The 16,908-nt window shown below is 36.6% G+C and overlaps 1 protein-coding gene across 7 annotated transcripts in view; it reads right to left on the bottom strand.

Annotated features, from left to right (window-relative positions):
- The window catches only part of NAALADL2 (N-acetylated alpha-linked acidic dipeptidase like 2), a 400,924-nt gene that overhangs the window by 24,902 nt on the left and 359,114 nt on the right, over positions 1 to 16,908 (bottom strand). The window lies entirely within an intron of this gene.

Below are 16,908 nucleotides of genomic sequence, written 5' to 3'. Positions count from 1 at the left end.
TGATGGCTGCAGGTGATGGTGACCATGTTGATAAAAATGTGGACTGAATAGAATCATATTGTACAATTCTTCCCAAGGTGTTGGGGGAGCAAGAATAATATCTATCCTTCAAAAGCAATATGACAGTTTCTGTGCCAAAAGTAGCTTTTTAATTTTACAATAGAAAGCAGAAGGAAAAGACAACAAGCCTCAGTAATATTAAAAACAATAGCACAGGAATTGAAAAGGAAAAGCATCTCCAAGGAAAGTAGATGGAAGCAGGGTAATATCAGAAATACAAGTTTCCTGGAGATAGATTAATAGAACCTCACAACATTTCTCAGAAATGACAGGAGAAATGATCTGGCCACAGACTGGTTTGGGTGCAGAGATGAAGGGAACATGCTGTAGATCAGACTGCAGCCCACATCTGAGCACAGATGGGCTGTGAAATAGGGAGATCTACCTCTAGAGAAAACAATATCACAGAAGGAACAAAATTAAAAAAACCCCACCTTATATGGAGAGAGAAAATATAGGGAGGAATAATGTTATGTCAGGCCATTATCAGGAAAACCAAAGAACTAAGAGTGAACTTAAAGATAAAAAATACAGTGTCTGGACAGCTGTGTTAAAGTATTGCACAGTAACTTCCTATGAAGAAACTTCCCAATTCCTCAGGCCATCAATTCTCAAAGGCCATCACCTTATCTACCAGTGATTATACACAAAAAGTGTCTGGAAAGCATTAAAAACATTGGTGTAAGAGATATCAGAGAGGTATTATGGAAAGACAAAAAATGGAACTGTTAGGGCAAATTAAAACCTGTACAAGATGTACCTAAACCACATCCATACAGTCCAGCCATAAGCAACTGTAATAAATCTAAATATCTAAAATCTAAATTTCCAAATGGCACACAAAATCTTTCCATGTCCTGCATGGAACTCTTGCAAGACACACTGCCCTGAACACGAGCACCCTGTGAGATGCTGCAGGTAAGCAATTGTGACACTGAAATAACATCCTAACACAAAGCAGGTATTCTACAGGGACCCACACACACTGAACCCCAGGACAGCACTGTAACACTCAAAACACTAAAATTCTGCCCTGACAGCCCATTTCTGCTAAAATTTTAATAAATGCTAATACAAATACATATTCACAGGTGTTTTAGAAAGGGCATCAACAGTTATAACTTGTTGCTGATAATTTACAATCTGTTACCACAATGCTTAAGAACAGAAAAGACAGAAAAAAATGCTCCTTTTGGGAAGCAGGAAAGTGGCATTTAAAGAGGACAACACCCAAGTAAGCAACTTCCCTTTTCATCATTATCTCCTGCAGAATCTGGCTTAATTTTTATAAATCCTTGCCTTATTTCTGTTTCTTCCAAGGAATTTTAGTTTGCTTTCAACTACAGCAGACCAAATCTGTTTTCTTTTTCCTACTTAAATAAAGTGATACCATCCAAATCTTATGACTGACTGAAGCACTTTTAGAAATTTTACAGTCTCTGTCTAGCACTGCAGACATCTGTGTGTTAGCAAACAGGTAGCAGTGGTGTTTATTAAATCACGTACTTTGTGGGCTAATCTGGAAGAAATCAATCATGTAAAGGAAAGCTCAGAGCATTGATTTGAACAGAGTAAGTAATAATGCTGCAGAAGCATATATCAAACCCACATAAAGCAGCAAGACAGAAAAGGCTACTGATTTCTTATTTATAGTCTTATTTTTGGATATACCATTCCCCTGAGCGCAACACTGAATATACATGGAAAATAAAGACAAGCTTCAGCCCCCTTTTCCCAGGTGAAAAATGCATCAGACTGACTACTGAATTATTAAATGCAGGAATAATTTAGCAAAGAGTAAAGACAACAATTTTCTCAAGAAGTGAAAAGCTAAAGCAGCACGATTGATTCTATTCTCATACTGAAGTGGTTAAAACACTAATGACAACTTCTCAAATAGCAATTATACATGATACACACACAATGCATACAATAATTGATGTAACATTTACACAATCATCAAGTCTAAGAAAAGATCTCAGAGTTCAAATGCTTATTTATCCCATAATGATTTTTGTATTTTAAAAGAAAAAAACAATGACTAATACTTGCACTGCACTTGGCTGTGGGAAAGGTGTTTTTTGGTAAATGACAATTTATTTGATGAACTTCCAATAACTTTAAAAATAAGTATTAATATAAAATGTAATAATAATTGTAGAGTTATATTACTTTTGTTCTCTGTGAGGGAGGTGAGGCCCTGCACAGGGTGCCCAGAGAAGCTGTGGCTGCTCCATCCCTGAAGTGACCAAGGCCAGGACATTTGGATTTGGCCTGGAGCAGTCTGGGACAGTGGGAGGTGTCCCTGCTCATGGCAAAGCTCAAAGATGAGTTTTAAGGTCCCTTCCAACTCAAAATATTCTGTGATTCTATGCATACTGCAAAACAAATCTGAATATTTAAAATAGGTTTATACCAAAGCAACATTATTTCAAGATCTTTTACCTTAAGGCATAAATATCTTTGTAGGAAGGAAATAACTGCAGTCCCTGCCTTTACTTCTCTGACACTGTGTAGATCCCAAAAGATAAAAAGAAAAACCACAAACTTCAAAAAAATGCTGGTGTTAAAGATGATCCAGTATCAAATGACATTTCCAAATGATGTTGAAGGTTCTTTTCTCTTCCAGAGTTTTACAAACTATTCCTTCAGGAACTGTGTATTCTTGCAATTCTACCTATCTATGAGCTTAATTTGACTATAAAAGCCAATTTTCAGGAACATCAAGTGGATGTTCCACAACACTTTCTAAAGGATTGTGACATTAAAAAAACCTTGGATTAAACACACACAATATGTTCCTCTATATAAATTATAAACATACTTCACCATTTTAGCTATTTTACAATGCAAATAAGGAAATGAAATCAAGTGGAGTTTGGGGGGATTCATCACAGGTTGGGTATTTTTTTTTTGTATTTCACAGCTGTTTTCTCAGGGAGTTAAACTCAGTGTTCAAGACAACTTTCTTCCTCAAACATCCAAGCTGCCTACTAGCAACATAAAGCATGTCTACCGGCATACAAATTTAATTTTTTTAAAAAATATGAATACTTTAAACCCAGGCTGGATAAATGTGAAAGGCTCCACACAGTCTCTCTTACCCAGATTCAATTTTGCTTTGGGGCCAGGCTGTCCCTGAGCCTGCCTTGCAGGGCCAGTCTCAAGTGCTGGGTTAGTCTAAAAGTCTGGTTTTACTGACAAGGCAGGCATGGCCACCCATCCTCCATTCTGCCATAGCAGCAGAAACTTGCATGCTGAATAAAATTAAAACAGATTTAGTGGATATGAAGATATGAAAATATTATGCGTGAGAGAGATCGATCTGCTAGAATAAACATCAGCATGCAGTGTGCAGGCAGTTTCTTTAACACAGAACTTTACATGCTAGTCTTGGGGTTTTTTGGGTGTTTTTTGTTTAGTGAAATTTGAAACTGTGTTGTATCCAGCCTGTGCTATGCAAACCTCAGTGGGTGGAAGTGCTGAGCCTTTAGGACATTTTTAGTTACATTAGAAGTGTTAAAATCTAAACAGACATCTCAGCTCTCTTCATATGCCAAGTTACAAGCAACATAACTTAAAAAATCAGGTAAACTGCCATGCTTATCCTTCTGTAAACAGTCTTTAGCAGTGCCACACTCCAGCTTTACCTGCTGGAAAGAATTAGGCACAGCTACTTGAAACCTGAGTTGAGCAGCAGAAACTCCTTTGCATTTCAAGCCCTATGCCTCCACCACACACTTTTAAAATTTTATTCTATGCATGTTAACAACACTTTACTGACATCTGTGCACTTCCAGAGGAAGCCAGCACACACATGGCAGCTAATCCACCAAAACCATGTGAGAGGAGAGGTAATGTGACATGGCAGTGTGGTAGATCTGTGCAGATTCTCAGCTACAGACTCAACATCCCCCAGCCAAACCAGCCTTGGGACTGAGCAGCTCTGAGCCTCAACTTCCTTTGATACCAGCATTATTTTAATCAAGTCACATTTGCCCCCACACCTGGCACCTCTCCCTTCATACATGTTAAAATTCTGTGCTCTTTAGGGGGACCAATAACACTGTGTTGAAAATAACACTTTTTTCCTCTTCTTCCCTCCTTAAGGTGAGTGGAAAGGTTTAACTTTTGTGACTGGTTGCTGCACTATCTAATCTCAGGTGTTCATCTTTTGCATCAAGGGTTTCTCTTTCCACACATTCTGATGAGCAGAGTGACCTGCTGAGATCTTCTGACATTAAACCAATTATAAACAACAGCCTCAGCCTCTACACCCATGCAAATAAGGAATGAATATCTGCATATATTAAAATCCCCTCTCAGAAACACAGTATTAGTAAGCTCAAATGTTAAAATAATCAGCCTTCCCAACCTCCTCCCTCCTGTAAAATTGAAGAAATATTTTTATTAATACAGGCAAATTTCATGAATATGCTTTCTTCTGGTTCCCTCTATCCACTCAACTTCCTTAATGTTATCAGACTTCTTTAATTAAACATGAGAAATTGAGTCTATTCAAATGAAATCTGTGGTTCCCTGGCAATAACAATTTCAGCACCTAGTGTTAGCAGATGAATGGCAGCAGTTGTGAGAGGGATGATAAATTAATGAGCATTTTTAATAGTGGGATCTCAATTTGCTGTGGAAAAATTTCCCGTAGAATCAGTCTACACAGCAGGTTTTTTGTTTTTTTTTTTTTGTATTCATCACCTTCTAAGAAAGTTAACTGATTCACACGAAAAATCAGAGGCAGGAACATGGAAAATCAAACAGTTCTTTGAGCCTGTATCTTTCTGAAAACCACATTCCCATGATTAGGTAAAGAAACAGAAATCCAGCCATAAACACGTTCATTTTGCATTAAAGTTGTCAAACTTGAAAAATTCAAATTTCTTAAATATTCAGTAATACCATGTGCTTGTTGTTTGTTTTTTTATTCTGTTTTGTTGTTTATTTTTTTTCCCTTACTGAAATGTGCCTTGGCACCAGGGCATGTAGATCAAATGCCCTTTTGGGGTATGAGACACTGGATGGAACATATTTTAGGACAGTAGAGGGCTCTCTGAGAAAGGACTATGGTGAGTCTGTGCTACAGCAGGTAAACCAGAGCACAGTAATTCATAAGAAATACCTATTTCTGAACAAGGAAAGCGTGAGGCCTTGCAAATATTAAATACTTTATTTCATCACCCCCTGCCTCCTAAATAATTTAATATTGTTTTATTTACTCTTAGCACAGAAAATAATGATTAGGAAATAAAAGTGATTGTGAATAAAACATGGACTTTCCCTCTCTTCAGGTATCCTGTGCAAAGGGTGGCACAGAGCACTAGGCATCCCCAAAATTACATATGAAGATAATCCAGAACTATGGTGGGCTGGCTCTGGAATACAGATTTCTGTTTACATGATCATACATTATGTTTTTTACATGATTCATGATGAGGTTTCTGAGACACTGATAAATTAAAGTCAAAAGTATCTTTCTAAGTGATTAATTTGCTTAAAATTGAATTTTTTGGCCATTTTAGTAACATACATCACTTAAAGCAGTGCAAGAACATTTTGTATGGATTTCATTTCCAGCTGGGAGTGATCATTCACGCCACTACTTTCAGTTTCTTGAACAAAAAAAGAAACTCCTGCTTACCTGTGCTTTGCTTTTTGTGTACATGTAGAAATTACTGCTTTTCAGATGATATGTATAAGTTTATGGAGATATATATTTTTTTGTGTATCTAAATTATTGATGTGAATTTTCTAATATCACCTGATTGATGGGGTTGTCCCAGGAGCTGGACTTTGATGATAATTGTAGATCTCTTCCAACTCAGGATTTTTCATTATTCTATTAAAAAAGTATTGTAAATTACATTAATTTACAGTGAGGAATGATTCCTCAGTCCCTGGGTTTTATCTCCTTGATATTATGCAGAGTTTCTTTCCACTCCTACCTTCTCCCCACACCATGCTGCTCCTCACTCAGTCAGAGCCTGGCCCATTTTTGGCAGTTCTCACACTCTTGTTACCTCAGGGGCAGAGCAGAGGGATGATTAACTCACTTCCAAGATAATGGCTTTATTGAGTTAGGCTTGGCACTGTGTACATGAACCTGTGCTCAACCCAGTTAGTGTGGAGCTGAGGCAGAGCCACCTTCTGCACAGGGTTACTGCTCACACAGCAAGCCATGGAGTCAGCTGTGGAGCACACAAATGTCAGCAGCAATAATCTCAACATGGGTTTCTAATCATCTGTTCCATATTTATGCATGTTAAACTCTCATGGTATCTGCATGAAACAGTGTTGAATTAACTTCTAGAAGAGCCACTAGATTAAAACCTTAGGAAAAAGAGTTAGACTTTTCCCCATTGTGCAATGGTTATGAGCATGCAAAGGGATGCAGCAGAGTGGTCTTTGCATTTCTTGAGCTCGGGCTGAGGAGGCCACACTATGACAATACAAATCTTTATATCTTTACAAGCCCATATGCTGGATTTCTTATAGAGACTTAAAAAATTGTCTCCAGTGTAAATTCTTTTTTAGCTCCAACGTTAAAGCCAGGTTGTTCAGATTCCCAGCTGCAGACTCTGAGGGTGACAAATACTGAAAAGTTTGCTTTAAAGCAGAATGATTTGCACATAGCATTCCCAAAAACCCAGATACCATCACTGAACAGGAAATACCTCTTAGATTCTTTCATTCTCTGCCCCTCTTCAGGTGTGGAAGAGGAGAGGGAAGCAGTGCTGGATCCTTTTTAAAGAAGCAATGTTGGCTGCCTGAAGCTGGCTACAGGCAGTCCTGGGGAAACAGATTTAACAGTTGTTCTGGTACTAAGAGAAACAGATAATGAAATATGGAGCAACATTTATCCCCACAGATCAGACTGAAAGATCTCCAATGAAAATGGAGAAATTACATCTTGGACACGTTAATTACCTTAAACCAAAACTACATAGCTTGCTTTTCTTTACTTGCATGTGTAATAAAGACATTTGCAGAGTAAAACATGCAGCTAGATATCAGTGCACATGCTTAAGCACAAAAAAAGGCTTTTTTTTTTTTTGTTATAAAGAGAAGTTTGAAGTAAAGAAAGTGAAAGTCCTCTCAGATTAACAGACAAGAGGCGTCAGTGCAGATTCCTGTGGACTGGTATGAAAACACAAACCAGGCTGTGATTAAGAGCCTGGACACCATGATCTGCCATGAAAACACAAACCAGGCTGTGATTAAGAGCCTGGACACCATGATCTGCCATGAAAACACAAACCAGGCTGTGATTAAGAGCCTGGACACCACGATCTCCCACGCTACTGGACACCTTCCCTGTGTTTGCTCCCAGTTAATGAGCATCATTCCCTTTCCCTGCCTTGTGTGTGTGTTTGGGACACCAATCAGGATGTCAGCACAAGCAGCCCTCCTTACTCACAGGATAATCAAAGCACAAGATGATGGGACTCAACAAGATAATTGATAATTTTGTTAGCAGTTGCCAGACAGTTGGCTGGGCCCTGCTGGTCGTGGAGCCTTCCAAGGCAGACAGTAATGACTTACAGATAAAAAAAGCAGCAGAGCAAGTCTGCATCTAATCACAGGTTCACAAGCACTCCACAGAAACAGATCAGCCCAGAAAACAGTATGTTGCCTTACAGCCCTAATTAATCAGAGTATCTCCTCACATGCTTCAACTTGCATGCATGAACCAAGAGTCTTCCTGGACTGGAAACAACCCCAGGACCACAAATTCAAGGACAACCAAGTACATCCCAAGTTTCTGTTTGATCTGTAAAACCACTTCTTCTGCTGAATCTACAGGACTCAGTCAGAAACTTGTGGCATTGTTAAAAACTAGATAATAGTCATCAGAGGAATGCAATAATAAAGAAATCTGCAATAGGAAGTTTCAACCACAGACTTCAGTTTAGACCTTGATATCATCTTTTTAATCACTCTCCTTTTACAGAAATGGATTTGATTTAATTGAACTAAAAAAAAAAAAAAAAAAAGTTTCTAATCATACTTCATCAGTATGCAATTATTATTCAAGGAAAACCATATGTACTATTAAGCACTCTTAATTAAAATAATGCATATAATCTGCTTCAGCACCGAACAGTCATTCTCCTTGATGTTCATTATTATTTTTCTTCCATTATTGTGACAATATGGGTTTTTTTTCTACTTTCCCTCATCTATCTCAATTTCATTTATACACTTTTTCAACATTAATGATCACAGTATCAGGACACTGAGATGCATTAATATACCACCATCCTTCAGTTTTGCATTGCATGACCTTCAAAATAAGTCAGACCTGACTATGGAGATTATGAGATGAGGATGAGGAAAAAAAAATCTCTAAAAATTATTAGAGGGGCCTCAAACTATACTCTGTTTAGCCCAAATTTTATTTGCAATTATGTTTTCTAAGTAGCCATATTGAAAGAAGAATATATGCTAGGCAGCAGCCAGTCCTTAGAATTTAGGGAGAACCAGGGACAATGAAAGAAAGAAACTGAATTTAGGAGTTGAAACACCTGAGGAAAATCATTCACAATAGGGTGAGGAAATAGTTCCTTGAGGAACTTGTCAAACTTGGACAGTCAATTCAGCATTCTCAGCAGAATAGGCATTATGGAAAGATTAATGACATTACATATTAAAGTCTCCCTATCCTCTCAAGCTCAGAGATGAGATATTTAATAGTTATACAGAGAAAATATTGCTCTTTTCTCTCTTGCCACCTCTTGATGCAAAGGTACAACAAATTTTCCCTCTTAGGTCACTGTAATCAGCCAGGAGTGGAGCAGTGACAGTTCATTAAACACGACAGACTTGCCCTGAGGGAGAGGCACAATTTCCTTCTTAGGCAATTGCTTCAGTTAGGGTTAGATTCTGCTCTTGGATTTACTTATGTAGGATTTACCAAGCCAGAAAAGTATTTAAGCTTCTTACTAGTATCAGAATGCAAAGGCAGAATTTCTGTGAATTTTTTCCCATTTTTTGAATATCAGAACATAAAATCTTCATTGTGACTAAAATAAGAAGTAAACAGTTGACTTACAGGAATAATGTAAAATTTAAACCTCAGAGGGAGACCTGTAATTAAACAGTATAACTTCACAAATAAAGGTGGGGTAAAGTTGCTTGTTTTCTTTTGAAAATAAAATATTAATTAAAGATGAATGTATTTGGGCCTGAGCAACCTCCCCTCAGGCTTGGGGGAAATGCCAAGTCTGACAAAGTCTTTGAGTCTTAGGAAATCCCAGGTCAGTTTGATGAACTTACTGAAGTATTTTAAATTTAGCTGGCATGCTCCTGAGACTGCCATTTAACATTGAAAAGAAATCCCCTCATCCTTGTAACTTGTCCCTGAAAAACACATAATTAATAATCTTTCCCATTACAGAATATTTATATAAAACAAAGGAAATTCAGATCATAGAATGGCCCTTGAAGTTCATAAGGAACCCTAGCTCTAAAGCTCAAAGTATCTGAAGGTAAAATTGAGATTTATTAGCACATCTGGGCATATAATCATACACCTGTTACTAAAATCATTAAATTATGATGGCCTTTTCTTTTCTTTAGGTGGGTTCTGTATTAAAGGGACAAAGGTAGCATGATCTGATGGAAACAGCAAATATTACACAGAGAAGCACATTTTAAAAGAATATAATCTTACAACACTGCAGGAATTGTTACTTGCTATCCCAAATATAAGACAACAAAGGTGAAGATCTGATCAGTAAGGGAAAGGTAAAATGAAAAGGAAGTAATTGAGCAGTCTGGAGAGTGAAATGGATGGAGTCTGAAAAAAGCAAACAATTAAAAAAAAAGAAAACAAATTGGTATTTGCTGTACAACATCAACAGGAGCCTGGGCAATGCCTGAAAGAGAAGAAGGCAAGATTAAAAGCACAGCTGAGGAACATCATTTTGACATAACACTATAGATGGATTACAGGAAGAAAAAAGACTTGCAAGGCAAATATGTCAAGATGAGAGACAATTGCAATGCAGAGAAAAAGTTTGATCATGAGGCCAGGGAGAAAAGGATGGAATTATAAAAATTCTATAGAATGAAAATTTATCAGAATCTTAAAATGTTCTTTAGTAATCAGTATGCTCATCACTCAGCATAATTCCCCTGTATTAAGTAGAATTCCAAATAAAAGGTCCCTCAAACTGAAAAAAATGCTGTGGAATATGGTACTGACCCAGAGAGAACAAATAAATTAGTGGGAGCATCCCAAGTGATACAGGCATGCATGTGTGTAAATGCACTTCCATTCACAGATCAGAGAAAAACTCATCTCAAAACTCTTCTATATGTTAAAATTGGAGACAGATGCAATTACAGATAATATTAATTTTCATACTTGAAAATACATTAAGACTTTCTAGACTGAGAATTTCCCCTCCCCCAGCCAGCAGAAAGGAAATGTGTATGGACATTTTGATGTATTCTGAATAGCTTTAAACTTCATAAAAATAATCTTCAAAAGAATTTTGATATCAGAGTGAAATTTCTAGAAGATATTGCACTATGTCTACATCATACATCAAAACCAGAAAACCTATTTTAAAGTTTTTCACTTGTATTTTCAGAAAAACTAAAAAGCCTTCCAGGAACTGTTCTGATCTTTTGGGGATAGGATAAAGCTGCAAGATTCTGAATCTAATGAACAATAGATTCATCCAAGCTTCATCCAATAATAATTATATGGGACATTTTTGGAATGAAGAATTGATCAGAATGCATATTTAACACTAGGTTTAAAGAAAAAATTTTCATTGATAGACAAATTTTAAAAAATGACAGATTTCAGAGTTCCCTCATTAGGCAAAATGAGTGGGTAACAAGTAACAAACTCCAAATTTCCTAACACCATTTTAACTCCATTTCACTTTATCAATACTGACCTCTCAAGACATTTGAAACAGGAAAAGTGGAAGTGATGCTAAATCTTGCAGTTTTTAAGCACTGCTAGTTGGGTCCTGCAGAGGGTCACAGTCAGCAGGGCTGTCCCAAGGGAGTCTGGAGGCATCACTGTGTCTGTCTGTTCCCAAATGTTTAAATTTTCCACTCTGAGAACAGCAGACTCCAGACACAATATTAGATTAGACCACTACATTATGCTGGTTTGTTAATATTTATTTTACCTCCAGTCCTCCAGCAATTATCTGCACCCATGTCCCTGAGACAGAGGTTAAACTTGACTGAAGACAGAGTTAATTTTCTGCTTACTCTGCCTAAGTAACAACTGACATTTGCAAAAGAGGGGATATGAAGGGGGCCAGCAGAACCATCTAAGCTGAAGGGTTTATTTGTGCAGAATATTGCATTAGAAGAGCCCAGTAGCTATTAGTGATTATTAATCTTCATTTACAATAATAGCCATATTTAACAAAAAAAAAAAAAAAAAAAAAAAAAAAAGGCAATGCTGCAAGTCATGCAAAAGCCTTTTTAATTGTCAGTCCTGCTAGTCTAAAAAAGCCTTCACCCTATTCATCCAGTTATCATTCTGCAGCTTATAATTAAAGTGCTAATGTATATCAGAATTCTTTGATCTCAAAATAAAGGATTCTTTTTTTCCAAAGAAATTAAGAACACAGTAGTTACAGGAAATTCAAGTTTCCAAGTAAAAATTAAAAGAAACAACCAAAAGTGATGTAATTAAGGGAAGACTATTTCTATTGAACAAGAGAAGGAAAAAAACTTTGTGAGAAGTCATTTTGGATTGTGGAACAGTTCATCAAATAAAGCAGCACAAGACTTTTCTCTTCGTAGTTAAATACAACCTAGGAAGAAAGGAAGTGAGTATATTGTAGCAGCACAAATGGACTAAACGACCTCAGAGTTCTTCAGTTTAATCTAATGAGCAGAGATAAATCATAAATCCTGAAATCTAACTCCAATTAGCAAGAGTTATCATAATGGTTCACAGTATCTCATCCATGGTATTTTATTTGCATTCTGAATTCGAGGGGAAAGAAAGTCAGCAGCATGTCACAAACTGTCTAGACTAATGCAAATAAAAACCTTTGTGTAGTTATCTGCACTACCTACAAGCATTGTTCTAAACACTGAAGATCAGCAGAACTCTTACCACAGTCTTGTCTCTTACTGCTCAGTATGACTGAAACTTGACTTGAAAAAAAAAAAACCAACCAAAAAATCTAGAACTAATTTTGGGTTTTAGTCCCCTAAAAAGAATCCTCTAGTATGGCTTAACTGGAGTGCTTTTCCCTACCCCAGGTGAGCTGGCAAGTACTAAATAAAGCTGGTAACTAAAAGGGATGGAGCCAGCAGGATCACACACTGCTTATCTGTCACTGCCCTAGTCCCTCTGAAAATGGATGTGAGCTTTGAAATAACTTTTCAAAAGCAACTGTTGCCTCAAAGATGTGAATGGACACCAGGGCAACCTTGGCTCTTGGTTCTGGTATTGTCATCCCTTCCCTCACCATCTTCTTCTCAGGAAAAGTGATTTTATTTAACTCACAAGGGTTAAAAAAAAAGTCAGCAAAGCCTAATTACATCCCACTGCTATCAATCTGCATTCAGTTTCCATGAGCTTTGGATTAGGCAGCTCAATACATTTTCTAAACATATTACTGTGGTTGTTTAGCAGTGTAATGGATGTGCTTTGCATTTTTCTCTTCATTACTTGCTTTGAATTAAAACCACTAAACCTAGCAAGAAAAGCAACACAGCTCAGTGGACTGAACCAACCCAACTGAAAGTGAGAAAGAGCTTCTTTCTTAACATTAAAAATCTTCCCATTAAAACCACATGGCTCAAGATCATCTCAAGTATTGCCTACATGGACACTAAAAGCAAGATTTTAGGCTGCCTTTTGAGACTCTTTGAAAACTAAGATTATTGGAACAGGCAGTAAATTTAGAGTTATTAGTTGCTCATTCTCAAAGTCACACTTCAATAATTTTATTACTTACCTAGCCACACAAGAATGGAAGCTTGAAAGTCCACCCCAGTTAATTATGGCAAAAATAGTCCAAGAAACACAATTATGGATCAGAGGAGACTGCAGGATTTTACAACAGTGTATATACTCCCCAATGATTTGTTCTGTTTTTCAGAAAGTAAAGGAAAATCATACATCCAAAAATCAGAAGTTCATAGAACTTTGCTTAGCTTAAATTCAAGTAGCTCTGAACTGCTCATGCAAAGAGTGAGAAGAACAAATGGTCACTGCATTTTTTTCTTTTTCAAATTAAGAAATATTTCAATCAATGAACAAGGACAAAGTCAGGTTAGAAAAACAATTTCCTTGTGTTAGCATTGCTTAGCTTCCCTCCAAAAAGGTTGTATTGCTCCACATGTTCAAATAACATTCCAAAGTTAGTAGAAATTGTTACCCTAATAACAAGCACATGTTTACTGTTGTTTCTATGAAAATTTAGGGAACTGTCCAAGCTGAGAACAGAAAAATTTTAAAAGTACTCTTCAACTCTTACAACCTTGGAGAATTCACTGTTTTCTTTGCCTCCTCATGAAAATGACAAGTGTCAGCCTGTAAATCAAATGACTGTATTCCTTTCTGTTTACTTTCCAATATTTCATGACTGCTTCCATATTTCTCCTGTGAGTGACATACAAGACCTGTGTTCTGATGGAGAAAAAGCTGAACTCTGGAGTTCTCCTCAGGTTAATACCCTGCCAACAGCCTCCAACAGAAATGCACAGAGCACCTGAAAAAAGACTGTGGACCCTCAAAAAAAAAAAAAAAAAAAAAAAAAAAAAAAAAAGCAAGTTTACACCTTAAACTGTTTACAGAGAAATTAAATTCACACCTTAAGCTGTTCACAGGGAAATTAAATTAAATTAAAACGATCTTTCACAGTGTAGGCTATTCTGGAAGAGGGTTCTCTATGTGTTATGTCCCTTTGAAGTTGCTGTTTAAAAATTAAGGTGAGACTATCTGAGGGTCTGGAACACAACCTGCAAGTAATGTACTGAAGCCAAACATGATTATGCAAGGTATTATTTATTTCAGTCCTCTGAAAGCAATTTACACACCTTTGATTACACTTGACAATATGGAAGCAGGAAGAAATAAAGGGGAATAAGAACAGGTAAAATGCTCTTTAGCAGCTTCCTGAGGGTTCTGCTTAGCAGGCACCTTGGGCACACCCAAGGAGCCACTCCTGACCTGACAGTGGAGAGGTTTTGCAGTGTCACAGAACATTTACAGCCAGCATTAGATGCTGTAGGTAAGAAAATAAAAGAGACAGGCATTACTACCAGGTTGTAATATCTGAAGTGATGTGTGGTTCCCTCAAATATGAATTTGGAAATTCAATCTCCGTCAATACAGCAATTTCAGTCTCATTTGTGTGTGTTTGTGAACTGCCTTTCCTGGTATGTTTAGGATGTGTATCACTGTCAAGGTTTGTAGACTATTGCTGTATAGCAGTGAGGGCTGTGACAGTGTTAATTTGGCCAGTTATGTCCTTTCCTTATACAAGCTCTAAAGCTCCAAGATGTTACACTAAAATCCCCTTTCCTTAAATACAATAAAAAGGATGAGGATATAAATAGCTTTCAACAAGATAAAGGGTGCATTTTAAGGCAAAGAAGTATTTTTTGTTGTTCCTGCAGAATTCCCACAAGACCAGCTCTACTTCTATGATCTACACCAGTGAAGGAATTCAAGCAGAAATGTAAAAAACTTGAAGGTTTTTAATTAAATGAAACATATTTCAGCAGCATATGTCACAGCTTTTGAGTGATGCACTAAGGATGTATTCATCCTACACGGATTGAATTCAAGTTTTTATTTCCTATATGCTCACAATTAACTTAGATGTAAACTTTAATAGTAACTTAATAGTAAGGCAAAGAAAGCACAAACAGCAAATAGAATCATCCTGCTTCCAACAGTTTCACAATGAACATGATAGAATATAAGGAGACTACAAAAAATGCTTCTTGGTGACATATGAAAAAAGAGAAAGAAAATAAAACCTACCCAGCTGCATGCCCACTAGGTTTATTTAATAGTGTCTTACTATGGAGCAAAATAATCCCTAACCCAGGACAAAGCTACTGGGTAACTATCTCTACAGAAGCAAGATAACTGAGAACCCAATTTACTGAAAAACACTAAATTCTTGCTATCATTTCTGCTTTTTTTCCTCCCCTCCAAATGTTAGAACAGAATAAAAGTACACAGCTGAACTATAAGCAGGGAAAAAAAAAAGAAAAAATTGAATGTACTGATCAAACCTACACATTTCCTTTTTTTGTGCTTCTCACCAAGACTCTCACTTCCTTCCTTTGGTTTCTGATCCAGTTTAAAATATATTGGGAAACAACTTCATGCACTGTAATATTTTCTAAGGGCTCGCTATTTTAAAAATTTTGCATGAATTTGCATGTTTTGATCTCTGCTAAAAAGTCCACCAGGAAAACCCACCAGTAATTTACTGTGCAGAGAAATGGAAGATGAGAAAGAGATTATTAACAATATATCACCTGTTTCTGGACAGGTTGAATGTATAGGGTATTAAATGGGGCACAGATATATCTCTCTATTTCAGAACTAGAGCTCAGTTTTTAAAAATATGTCAGTGTAGCCACTGTTTTCTGTTATGTAATCACAACACAACTGTCCAAGGTTTGTCAGAAATTGAATATTCACATTAGAAATTCATCTTATCTGTTAACAGCACACTGTAATTTGGAAAAAAAAGTAAGCTCTCTAAGATAGACCATAATAAAATATGGTATAGAGCTCATCATGTAACACCCCCTGCCATGGCAGGGACATCTCAGACACATTCTTGCTCTTCTCTGCTGCTGTGACTGAGTTTTGTGAGTTTGTTTACTTCTGACACGTTAGAGAAGAATGCTGCACTATTTCTGTTTGGTTTCATCCTTTCAAACCTCTAGACACAAGAAGGAGTGATCCAATTTTCAATAGAAAATCAGCAGAAGAGGAGCCTTTCAAAGAAATATGACAATATCCTTAGTGGGGTAAAGAAGAATCATGCCAACTTTGCACTGCCTGTTTACTGTAACAAGGATAAATAGGCAATTTTGAAAAGAAATTTTCAATAATTGATGGATTTTATTTTAAAACTGAATCATAATTGTTTTTCCAGTGAAGGATGACATTTTTGAGTAAGTGAAATTCCTAATTTTATTTACTTTTTTTATTTTTATTTTTATTTTTGTTACTTTAGTAAAATCAACTTTGTATTTGGACTACTTAGTTTTTTTCACATTTAGCTATTTTTTATCTGGGTTTCATTGATACAGTAGTGCTTTTTGGAACAGCAAATAACTTATTAATTTAGGATAATGCTCATTTTAAAATGAAGTGATAGAAATGAAGCATTTAGATCACAGAGTTTCTGAGATAGGCTGGTTTAGATAAACACTTGAAAAATTATCTATAGCATATTTTACCTGGAACAAAGAATTGTTAATTAGAACACAATGAGAAATAATTCCATATTGCACACAATTGGTTCCCCCCAGTCCTGTGAGATTTGACTGTGGACAGAGTTTTTATTCCAGCAAGAGAAAGGGAACCCAATGGAAGATTCCCAACCTCATGTGGGAAAAGGAGAAAAAAAGAGATGAGACAGAAAAGTTCTGATTAACTCGTTTCCTCAACATTCAGCATTCAGTCCACTACATTATGCAAAATATCTACTGAGTTACAAGCAAGATTTTTTATCTTTGTATTTTTTTTTTTTTGAAACCACGATACAATGTCATTACAGTTTTGGCACTTCAGCATAAAAAGAAATGTTTCATTCTCTTTGCCTCATTAGGATCTCATATGAGATCCTGTCAGCTGCAAGTTTGCTC

This window comes from Erithacus rubecula, assembly GCF_903797595.1.
Source record: "Erithacus rubecula genome assembly, chromosome: 11".
NCBI classification, from domain to species: Eukaryota; Metazoa; Chordata; class Aves; order Passeriformes; family Muscicapidae; genus Erithacus; species Erithacus rubecula.
This window is presented reverse-complemented; position numbering and strand designations above follow the sequence as displayed.